This window comes from Limulus polyphemus, unplaced genomic scaffold (genome assembly GCF_000517525.1).
Source record: "Limulus polyphemus unplaced genomic scaffold, Limulus_polyphemus-2.1.2 Scaffold1558, whole genome shotgun sequence".
Taxonomy (NCBI): Eukaryota; Metazoa; Arthropoda; class Merostomata; order Xiphosura; family Limulidae; genus Limulus; species Limulus polyphemus.
This window is the reverse complement of record NW_013667168.1, coordinates 250,453-262,738: the sequence shown is the minus strand read 5'-3', so window position 1 is coordinate 262,738 and position 12,286 is coordinate 250,453. Positions and strand designations below refer to the sequence as shown.

Sequence of the window (12,286 nt, the reverse complement as noted above, 5' to 3'; positions counted from 1 at the left end):
TATCTACTCCACTTTGTGTCAAAATATATTAATGAATGAGCTACCTACTCCACTTTGTATCAAAATGTATTAATGAATGAGCTACCTACTTCACTTTGTGTCAAAATTTATTAATGAATGAGCTACCTACTCCGCTTTGTGTCAAAATGGTATTAATGAATGAGCTATCTACTCCACTTTGTGTCAAAATATATTAATGAATGAGCTACCTACTCCACTTTGTGTCAAAATGGTATTAATGAATGAGCTATCTACTCCACTTTGTGTCAAAATATATTAATAAATGAGCTACCTACTCCACTTTGTATCAAAATATATTAATGAATGAGCTACCTTCTCCACTTTGTGTCAAAATGTATTAATGAATGAGCTACCTACTCCACTTTGTATCAAAATATATTAATGAATGAGCTACCTTCTCCACTTTGTGTCAAAATATATTAATGAATGAGCTACCTACTCCACTTTGTGGTTCCCTACTCTCCGAGATTATTATTGTTCGTTGTTAACTGCGTGGAATCGAACCCCAGATTTTAGTATTAAGTGTTCTGGATTCCAAGGGATGGGCTTTATTTCATTTTTCTTGTTGTTATAAGAAGTGTACGTCTACGTTTAAATCAACAAATGGTAAAATGTAAATTCAACAGAGTATTTTTAAAATGTGTAATCCGAGCCGTCAATAATAATGATGAAAACATCTTATTAAAAGAAAAGAACAAATTGACCCTTACATTTTTTTGTATCATCATTGTGGAATTGTTCCAAAAAATGTAACTGGAATTTTGTGAAACTTCATATATTCGCACAATGTTCAAATGCCCGGAATTGTTTAGGTTCAGTACCCACTGCACATGCAAACTTTATGTTTAATATAAAATGTGTTTTATGTCTAACAAGGTTACGCCAAAAGAAGAAAATAAAATAATGCAAGATATTCATTATAATTATCATGATATTATAAACTAACTTATTATGAACCAAGCGAAACCTAGAAATAGGAACAGGATGTGTCGTTTTGTAGAAAATCATTGATGATCAACAGAGGAGAGCGTTTTTGGATTAATTCCTTATCATATAAGATCTGGTCTCTGGAGCTACATCACACTAATAGTTGGACATGCTTGACCTACCTTCAAGCTCTATTTATGAGGTCGCTATAGGCCTCTAATAACGATAATCGCGCCAAAAAGTTACGCTTGCGACATAGATTTGAACTTAATTTGTGATGGTATTTCGTTTGTTTGTTTGAAGTACTCGAGAGCTATGTACGCTATCCGTCCTTAATTTAGCAGTGATAGACTAGGGAGAAGGCAGCTAGTCAACATTACCCACCGCAAACTCTTGGCTACTCTTTTACCAACAAATAATGAGATTGACCGTCACATTATAACGCCCACATTGCTGAACGAGTAAGCATGTTTGGTGAGTGGGATTCGAACTTGCAGATTGCGAGTCGAGCGCCATAACTAACAAGCCATGTCTTTCCTGATGATGTTTCGAACCATATCTGTATTTTCATTTATTTTGCATGTTGGAGACTTTAATATGTGTATATGTTGAAGCGCTTCGAATGGTACTTTTCGTATTACGATGCCTATTTTTTTGCACTCTAAAATGTGAGCACCAATTAAAGCTGGATTCGACAATGACGACTTTCTTCTTTAATGCAAGCCGATACAACTGTTGTTGATGCTGTTTTACGACAAAGCTCTGTACTGCAGAGAATCTAACCCCGGATTTTAGAGTTGTAAGTTCGTAAACTCACTGCCCCCCACTACCCCCATAAATACATACAAAACAATTTACTTAACAGTATTCATTCAGGTCAGTCTTTTGTAACTAATAACGCTTATGGGGAAAATGTAAGCCTTGAAGACGTGTATTTCAATACAGATCTCGTGGTGTTAATCAAAGACACGAGTGGTGAAGACCCCTAATCTTTCTGTTACGCTAATCCGGTTACACAATAACTTGCAATAGTACAATTATCTTAGAAGACTGATAAACAACACTTTGGTAAACTTAAACACATACCTCACGCGCAATGACCTTCATGTCACATCCTGAAGTGAGAAGATGGATGGATGGATGGCGGAAGGAGACAAAGAGGAGCTAGCTGTCAGACGTCTAATAAATAAGTTATTTTGTACTGCCCTCCTTTGTTCAAATAGTGGGCATATCATATCATATATAACATCACATTCGAAACGTTTAGCAATAATATTTGATTACTACCACAACCAACTAATTCTAAAGAATTACAGTTGTTAGTTGTCGGATTTTCCGCATACGGCGCTCCTTTACACTACAGTTCAAATCGCAAAAAACAACAACAACAACAACAATAACCACGAGAAGTGTATAAAAACATAGATATTACATTTTCTCGTACATTGAGAACAATCCAATAAAAGAATGCGATCAAGGTATTGGTAACAAACGTATCGAAGGATGCAAGTTTCGATTTAATGATCAGTTGAAGTTGTAAACAGTTGACAGTCACATACTGCCTGATTAATGATCAGCTACTGTTGTAAACAGTTTGACAGTCACATACTGCCTGATTAATGATCAGCTACTGTTGTAAACAGTTTGACAGTCACATACTGCCTGATTAATGAACAGCTACTGTTGTTAACCCCCTTTCAGTCATTACTGCCTGATTAATGATCAGCTACTGTTGGAAACCACTTTTCAGTCATTACTGCCTGATTAATGATCAGCTACTGTTGGAAACCCCCTTTCAGTCACATAATGCTTGATTAATGATCAGGTGATGTTGTAAACCCCTTTTCGGTCATTTACTGCCTGATTAATGATCAGATACTGTTATAAAGTTTTTATTAATCAATTCCTGCCTGCTTAATAATCAGCTACTGTATATACCTTTTGTCCATCACATACTGCATGCTTAATGATTAACTGCTATTGTAAACCATTTGTAATTCACGTACCATCAACTAAATTATCAGCTGCTGTTGTAAACCCTTTGTCAACGATTACATAATATTATACAATAGTTCTATGAAAATCGTAATTAGTTAAAAACCAAACACCTGCCACTTTCACGACATATGTCATGTATAAACCGTAATTCACGTACCATCAACTAAATTATCAGCTGCTGTTGTAAACCCTTTGTCAACGATTACATTTTATATATACAATAGTTCTATGAAAATCGTAATTAGTTAAAAACCCAAACACCTGCCACTTTCACGACATATGTCATGTATAAACCGCACACACGTTATCAAGTATTAACTTACATCGAATAAATTCGCAGTTAATTTGGTACCAATTTATTGTACAACGTAAAATAATTCCACGATTCTATCTGTCTATAATTCACAACGTTCACATACGAACAAGGCAAACCTATCACGATTCAACACCTCGCCCATCCTACAGTTAGTAATCACAATACTTCTAAACATTTCTAGAGAACAATAGCCAAAGAATAAGCTTTTGTTCAAGTTTGTCAGAGGTTATTCTCACAAGTGGATATCCTGCGGGTTATTATGAAATTATTGATTGTTTGTCTTAGCGCAAAGCTACAGAATAGGCTAACTGCGCTTTGTCCACCATGGGGAATCGAACTTCGAATTTTAGTGTTGTAAGTCTATAAACTTATAGCTAACCCACTGGTGGACGTTATTATCAACGTTCGTGAATTGAATTGCCTTTACTTCTGTTTTAAAAGCAACGCTGATAACATTGGTGTTTATGTACTTACTAACAGATACCTGCAAAACATTTGCGGCCAAATTAGTATCTTTATTGCAACAGTACTTGTTTAAATACAGGATTTCTAGAGTAATACAGAAAAGTTCTAATCAGTAAGTCCACTTCTCTTAGTCCTAACATTAGTTAAGCCTTTATTAAGTACGGCCTATATTCGATAAAGAGATAAATTAACACTGTAACTTGTGTACGTTTTTTGCTTTAGTTCAGTTAGGGCTAAACTTTACCGCACTTAATACTATCGATAAATACTATTGTACGACCTAACGTTAAACCTTTTTAAAAACTTTTATAAGCTTTTAATGTGTTGTATAAAATGTATATTTACGTCCTTTCTGGCGTAACTCAACGATATAACAAAGATGCGTTTTCAAATTGCACAAAGGTGCAATTGTTTGTACATTGTAGTCCAAATATATCTTGAATTTTCGATCAATCGTAGACTCCTCGCTTCTAACTGACAAAAAGTCAAACTACTTAAATTACGTAATAAGTTGCTATGACATCAGTGCGTAACCGAGTCGAGATAGACGGACAGATACACACTGTGTTTTATAGTATTAGAAGATTACCATAAGAAGTGAAAGCAAGGTTACTCAATCAGATACATGGAAAAAATGTAACATCTGGAGAAGAAGAACTTTGTTCATCACTAATAAAATCAGATTAGTCTGAACTATTGTAATTTCACAATTAACATACGGAGGTGACACTTGGGTATTGAACGTTGAGACAACAATGTCCCCGTAATCGCGGTTGGACAAGGAGTGTAGCATGATAAAACTGTTACACCGATTAATTTGTCCTTCTGAGAATAGTAGCATTAAGTTTCAGCACGTCCATAACTGGCTAATAAATGTTATTTCATTTTGGATAAATCACCTGTGGTTCTTAATACGTACGCGAAACTAGAGAAAGAAAAAAATAAAGATTTGGCAGCTTTAAGTGGTTTCATAGGCCTGATCCAAGCATGTCAGTGATGTTGTAGTCTTTAAGAGCGAAAACAACTTTCGACAGAAATCCGGTCTTCTTCAGTCAAGGTATGCATGATGCAAGAAGAGACTGAAAATAGTACCAACTGCATGTACACGTAAGTACCACGTTCCAATAGCATTACCGGTGCGTGGCACAATGTTTGTTTGGGTAAACCAAATCAAATCTTCTCGAGAAGGTGGAAATAGGAAACACGCAAGTCATGTCAAGGTTTGGAGATTGAACATAAGAATTCTTTTCTGTACGTTTTTATTTTATTTTTCTGATATTTATTTTTACAAAAAGTTTTAAAGATATTAAACGTAAAAACTTCGTTTCTCTCCTAAAGCATGCAATAAGTTACACACTTTGAACTTACGAGGATCATGAATAATTTATCAGCAGTTTCAGACTATTCTTTGCTCAACCGCTGCATGAGTTCATTCAATATCTTATTCGATTCTCAGATCTCACACATATAGGGCATCATGTATTATTATTACCCTTTCATAATAAGAACAAAAAATGAATTTTATCTCCAGGATAAATAACAACTACTCTCTTACGTAAACAATGCTATCATTTATCAAATCAACAATGCGACGTATATGTGAACAATGCTGTCATTCATCAATGCAACAATGTGACTTATATATGAACAAAGCTGTATATGCACTTTGCGTCAACTGTAACACACATGAATGTCCGTATATGTACATACGCAGCTCCAATACGGTGTTTTCATAAGGGTTTATAACCAGTTATATCATACATTATATACAGAGAATATGTAAAGCATTTCTGAGCAACTATCTATTTGTCAATAATGAAACAATAGTTCAGTATTTTATCAATAGAAATGGTTTTGTCAGCTTCTTTGTTTGTTTCAGAATTTCTTATTAAACTTCATAATGGCTATCTACGCATAACTCCATAATTTTGAATTGTCAACACATTGATCGAAAGTGGAGTTGGACCGTCATTCTTACAATGAACCAGAAGTCTTCGGATTTACACCACGCGCTAACTATTAGGCCACGCCTGGTCCGGTTTTATCATTGTTTACTCGATTAACTCTTTAAACCCATTATTTTTGGCGCCTTCTGCCGGAATTATTTTCATGATGTCCCAGTAATTATCACCATACCTTATAAAATTTCCGGTCTATTTATAAAAGATGGATAAAAACATGATTTGGATTAATTTTCAGTCAACGAGACTTAAATGTAACCAGACGCTGTCACCGCGCTTGTGTAAATTGGGGTTTTCGGCCGGACGCTATTAGTGTCCGTTCGGGTTTAAGGAGTTAAAAAATGTCAAGATATGCTAGAACAAATTGACATAAAAACAACAACAAGACATTTATTTGATTTTTCGAAACATAAAAACAACAATAAAATCTTTGTAGTTCCATTTTTTTTTGACAGAAAAACGAGCGATATTACTCCACTCATAGTAGTGCGTTATGGAAGACCAAGCACGCTGGAAAGCGTAAATCAATCACCAGTTTTCAATATATATATATAGATATCGAGGACGCCGTTTCTAAACAACTAGCTCATTTTAGCAACAAAAATGGTACTACAAGTGAAAAATTGAACATTAAACGTCGAATCTTCATCGTAACAGTAACGAATCTAGGACTTTATGTTTGTCAGCTTTCTGATCTTTTTTTACCAAATTTCAATTCACAAACTAAATCATACTGCTAAATAATTGGAAGAATAGTAGAAATATATTTTTTAATACAACTTGCTGAAAGAGTTTTAGCTTTCTTAGAACATCACTTCAATTTACATTTTACAAGACTCCCTGCTGGGTCAGTGGCTTGAGGGCTTGTAATGCTGAAATTCGGGGTTCAATACTAGCGGTGGCCACAGGACAACAAGAGCATTGTGGATATTTCCACAAATAAACAAATATTTTTATAGGTTGACATTCAAACAAATATAGGTCGTTGAAACTTAGTCAAATTTTGAAACATAGTGTTGAAAGTGAATATAATACACAAGAAACGTGCTACGTCATATGAACAGTTTTAGACACTCGTAATGAAAAGAAAGTTTATGAATAAAGCTTAGCTAAAATCTCAAAACATAGTGTTGAAAGTGAACGCAATACACAAGAAACATCTTACGTCATATGAACAGTTTTTAGACACCCGTAAAGAAAAGAAAGCTTTTGGATACCGGTAAAGTACAGTTATTTATTTCACACAGGTAATTTAAAGAAAATAAGAGTACCGACAGTTTACACCACAGATGCACTTTCAGGCATTGTTTTTATTTTAATAAAGTTCATCTATAGGAAGGATGAGTTTATGAAAACATTTTAATGTGTCCATTCCTGCGGCAAATACTCTCACCACACATCCGGAGAGCTAAGGTGTTTATACTTCAATGTAGTTTACACAAGAGAGAGGGCGCCACAAGTCGACGCTATTTTGATGGAAACAAAAGTAAAATAGCTTTCCAACTTGCGCAACTCCTCTGACCTTCTACAAAGGTGCACAAACAAAGTATTAACAAATAAAAAAGATAAGATAATAATATTTATATTTAATTTGCATACACTTGCGTTCAGATGTCTGTTAGTCGTGAAAGTTGACATTTATTTTTTTTAAACTAAGTAATATCTGCTGCTACTTGAAAATGACTGGAAACACTGATATTCAATCACTAACACTTTATAAAACACAGTCTCTTTGTAAATATAATTCTTAAATGTTTCTATAGCAACATAAGAACTGTAACATGTGTTTTTGTTTCTTTCAAATGTTTTGTGCAAAGCTGCACAGGGACTGTCTGGGCATAGTCTCCCTTCATTCTATAGAGAAGGCAGTAAACAGCGCCCACCACCCACTCTTTGGCTGCTCTTGTAGTAGGATCTGACCGCCACTCTTATAGTGCACCCACGAACATCAAGTGTATTTCATTGTTGCCGTAACGGTAAACAGAAATTTTTTACTAAAGGTACGTGCTCATTATATCTGTGCCCCAGGAATGCTGATGTTCGTGTTGTCATATAAAAAATAATAATGTTTTTATATTAGGTTGTCCTTGCATTTTACGTATAGTTCAAATTTTATCATATTTTTCACTCAATTATTATTATTATTGATTTACTCAACAACAACTTTCCTTTTTAGGTAAAATTTAGAAATAGCCGGAATTTATATTTTAAACATAAGAACCGAAGCGCCGGTCCATCCGCCCACGGATTCACGTGCCTGATACACTTAGCACTTTTAATGTTTTGTGCCCACTATGTATAGCTCTTAGAACTCATTGATGCTCGAGCGATATCGCTGAATGGGTACAGCAAAAAGTGACGTCATCAGTGTATAAACGACTGTCACTATGAAGGTTGTGCGCGAGCAGCAGATACACGTGTTGGGGCTGAATATAAAGGCCTAGTCGACAAGCTCTTTTCAGTGGTGCGGACGAGTTATATGAGAGAAGACGAAAAAGTGCTTGACTATCTTATTCGTTATTCGCTGTTTTCGGTTTGAATTAGTTCAACGTGATTCGCTTTACATTCGAAGCTTTCTAATCTGACGTTTGCTTTGACTCCCATATATGGTCATATAGATTCAGAATTTGTCCAAGGAAAGAGAACAGCTTCTGAGCTTTTACGTGGACACTTTTAAATAAAACTGTAGACTTTAAAAGTTCCAGAAGTAACAGCGAACACTATAATTAAAGGATCAGACGTCAACCGATATTGGTAAGCGTTTCATTTGATATTATAGCTCGTTTTAAAAGTGTGTTAACAAAATATCAACTGTTGGCACTATACTTGATTTTGATTAGAATTACTACATAAATAATTATTTTAGAATTAATATATACTTCTGTTCTTACAACATACTAGCATCTTATGATATTTCATTTGAGTATTCTCCTGTGTACTCTCACGTTCTAAACTGAGCTCGTAGTTTTTACGAACAAAATAATACACGGAGATATAACCAAAGGTTGAATGTGAAGTTAGTGATTATACTAGACTACTAGTAAAATAATAATGTTTCAGTAGTGACACGCGGAAACAGGGTGAAGATAATACACAGAATTGGGATATGTTCCACGAATGGATATAACTCCACAGTTAGTATACTGATACACTAGAGAACAAGGACAGGAGTGCTGGGAAGAGGAATATTGTTAAAGAGATGGTTTGATGGAAAGACGTCAGTCCAACGCCGATGCGTTGAAAAGAGATCAGTCCAACGCCGGTGCGTTGGAAAAACATCAGTCCAGCGTGTAAAGACACCAGTCCAGCGCTGGTGAGTTGGAAAGACAGCAGTCTAGCGCTGGGGATGATAAAAAAAAAGGTATTGATTTAGTGTTAATGTAAATCATAGTACATTGTCATGGTACAAGTTTAGAGTATTAATAGACCAGTGTTTTAAAGATAAAGCACACTTTTATTATATCAAAGATCGAGCGGGTTCACTTCCAGGTAGTTCCTTGCAACACATTAGAGTGAGAAGACACAAGTCGAAATCAAAATTTTCATTAGTTTGGCATTTTCAACCTTGGCGCCACTTTATGCCACACATGGATAAATAGCCAAGTCGCCAGGCCATAAACTAAATATCAACTGCTGACTAGAAGAAGGGCGACCAGCTTGCAGCACTAAATATCTACACGGTTACTATTAACCAAAGAGCGGAAATTACTGTCACTTTTATAATGCATTCAAGAGGGTTCAGGCATATTGCGAGCTCGAACCTTGGATCTTATGATTAGAAGCCCGGTACACTATTCATTCACTGAATCATACCCCATCCCCAGAATCCAGGTTAACTGTAAAAATACGCTGCCATGACAACTTACGAAACACTCGTATTCAGCTGAGAAGGTAACATACAGGGGTCATTATGTGAACCTCACAAAATCAAATATTTTTACATATAGAAACGGACGTCAATTTGTTTTTAGTAAAGTCTGTCCAAGATTCGATCCCTTGGTGGGCACAGCGCAGATAGCCCGCTGTGCGTGTTTGCCCATAAACAAACAAACTAGTACAATTGCACAGGTACGATAAAAACTGTATGTGTTTATGTGTATATATATATATATATATATTGCACAGGTACGATAAAAACTATGTTTTTGTGTATATATATTGCACAGGTACGATAAAAACTGTATGTGTTTATGTGTATATATATATATATATTGCACAGGTACGATAAAAACTGTATGTGTTTATGTGTATATATATATATTGCACAGGTACGATAAAAACTATGTTTTTGTGTATATATATATAAGTTTATAAATAAATATCGTAGTGGGGTTTGGATGTCAGTCTTTAAAAATAAGAATTTAAAATAAATTATAATAGTTAAAGCACTTTAGTAGGGGTGGCCTTTGGCTTCACTGCACCAACAGGTTCAGCCTACAGAAGATGCAGGGGCCTTTTTTCTCGCTCCTAATAAAGAGGAGACTCACCATTTAAGAGTTCACGCCCCCTTGAGTTAGCTTTTCTCTTTACCAAGTGAGGTTTTATGTTTTCTTGTTGTTGTTGTTTGTCATTTTAGAAATTGATTTTAAAGTATAAGAACAAAAGATTATATTTCAAGGTTCGCAAAGTTTATTATGTTCAACATACCCAGGATTTTCTGTATGATTGACCGTAGGGGCTATACTTCAACCGATTAAGATTGGCTTGATTAATGCTATAAAAACATGTTGGGGCAACGTCATAGAATGTTTTTTAATTGGATGAATTAGCAAGAATTCATGGAGAGCAATTAATGATGAAATAGCACGTTTCACTGGTATGTATAAATTCTCATATATTTTTTTCGTGACGTCATGAGCTCAAGGTTGACGGACGAGTGCCACAGGTAATGTCTGTTGTATGGCCGACGTTGAACTTGTAAAACCTGCTCTAGTTGGTTTAATATATCTTTCTCAAGGGTTGAGTTTATGAAATCGTGTTGATGGTTCATGCTATTTACGGACGATGACACCTGCGATTAGAAGCTGGCATGTGGCCTGTAATCCTTGTAAGAAGCGGTTTCTCCGATATCGAGAGCGTAGACGCTGCAAGTAACGCGCAGTTTAGTTGTGTACTGAAGTCGTGGTTTCTTTGACAGATATAATTGACACGTTACTCCAAGACGTGGTTTCTTTGACAGATAATTGACACGTTATACGCAAGCGCAGTTTCTCCAACGATGGGCTTTGAACTAATAGGTGGATTGGCGTTCAAGGACCAGTCCGGGCAATATCACATGCTGCATACTGGCTAAACAATTAAAACTTAAATTCAATTTCTAAAAATGCATCAAATGCTCCTGCCCACGGGACAGTTGTCCGGTATCCAGGTGGGCCGATCCACCTATGTTTACTTTACAGCGGTACATAATATTGTTATAGACACTGAAAAAAAGAAGCATAACGTATTTGAACGAAAGCGTAAGGTTTCGTTTTTTATCACTGTATGTATACCTCATTATAAATATGCTATTGTAGACATGTGAAACTTTTTTCTTTAGCGTTTGCAATACACTATAACTAACGTACAACACCAAAAACTGTAAATGTTAGCGACAGTCTTTAACACTGAACGAAGAAATGCCTATGAAAATTAGCTATTTTTTGTACACACTGTCCTACGCGATTTCTCTGAATGCGAGCGACATAATTCTGTAAACGCTGTACGACGCGCTTTATTCAAATATCAGCGACATAATATTGTTAACACTGTATGACGCAGTCTATTCAAGTACTAGCATCTTTATTGTAACAGTACTTCTTTAAATACAGGATTTCTAGAGTAATACAAACAAATTCTAATCGTAGACACTGAAATCTGTAAGTCCGCTTGTCTTAGTCCTAACATTCGGCTTATATTCGATAAAGAGATAAATTAACACTGTAACTTGTGTACGTTTTTTGCTTTAGTTCAGTTAGGGCTAAACTTTACCGCACTTAATACTATCGATAAATAATATTCTAATATTATTGTACGACCTAACGTTAGATCTTTTTTAAAACTTTGATAAGCTTTTAATATGTTTTATAAAATGTATATTTACGTCCTTTCTGGCGTAACTCAACGATATAACAAAGATGCGTTTTCAAATTGCAAAAAGGTGCAATTGTTTGTACATTGTAGTCCAAATATATCTTTAATTTTCGATCAATCGTAGACTCCTCGCTTCTAATTGACAAAAAGTCAAACTACTTAAATTACGTAATAAGTTGCTATGACATCAGTGCGTAACCGAGTCGAGACAGACGGACTGTGTTTTATAGTATTAGAAGATTACCATAAGAAGTGAAAGCAAGGTTACTCAATCAGATACATGGAAAAAAATGTAACATCTGGAGAAGAAGAACTTTGTTCATCACTAATAAAATGAGATTAGTCTGAACTATTGTAATTTCACAATTAACATACGGAGGTGACACTTGGGTATTGAACGTTGAGACAACAATGTCCCCGTAATCGCGGTTGGACAAGGAGTGTAGCATGATAAAACTGTTACACCGATTAATTTGTCCTTCTGAGAATAGTAGCATTAAGTTTCAGCACTTCCATAACTGGCTGA

The 12,286-nt window shown here is 35.4% G+C and overlaps 1 long non-coding RNA gene across 1 annotated transcript in view; it reads left to right on the top strand.

Annotated features, from left to right (window-relative positions):
* The first annotated feature begins 8,101 nt into the window (after nt 1-8,101).
* The window catches only part of LOC111086926, a 25,623-nt gene continuing 21,438 nt past the window's right edge, over nt 8,102-12,286 (top strand). Inside the window, exon 1 of the long non-coding RNA XR_002611638.1 lies at nt 8,102-8,442. This is a non-coding gene — a long non-coding RNA (uncharacterized LOC111086926). The remainder of the gene's footprint in view (nt 8,443-12,286) is intronic.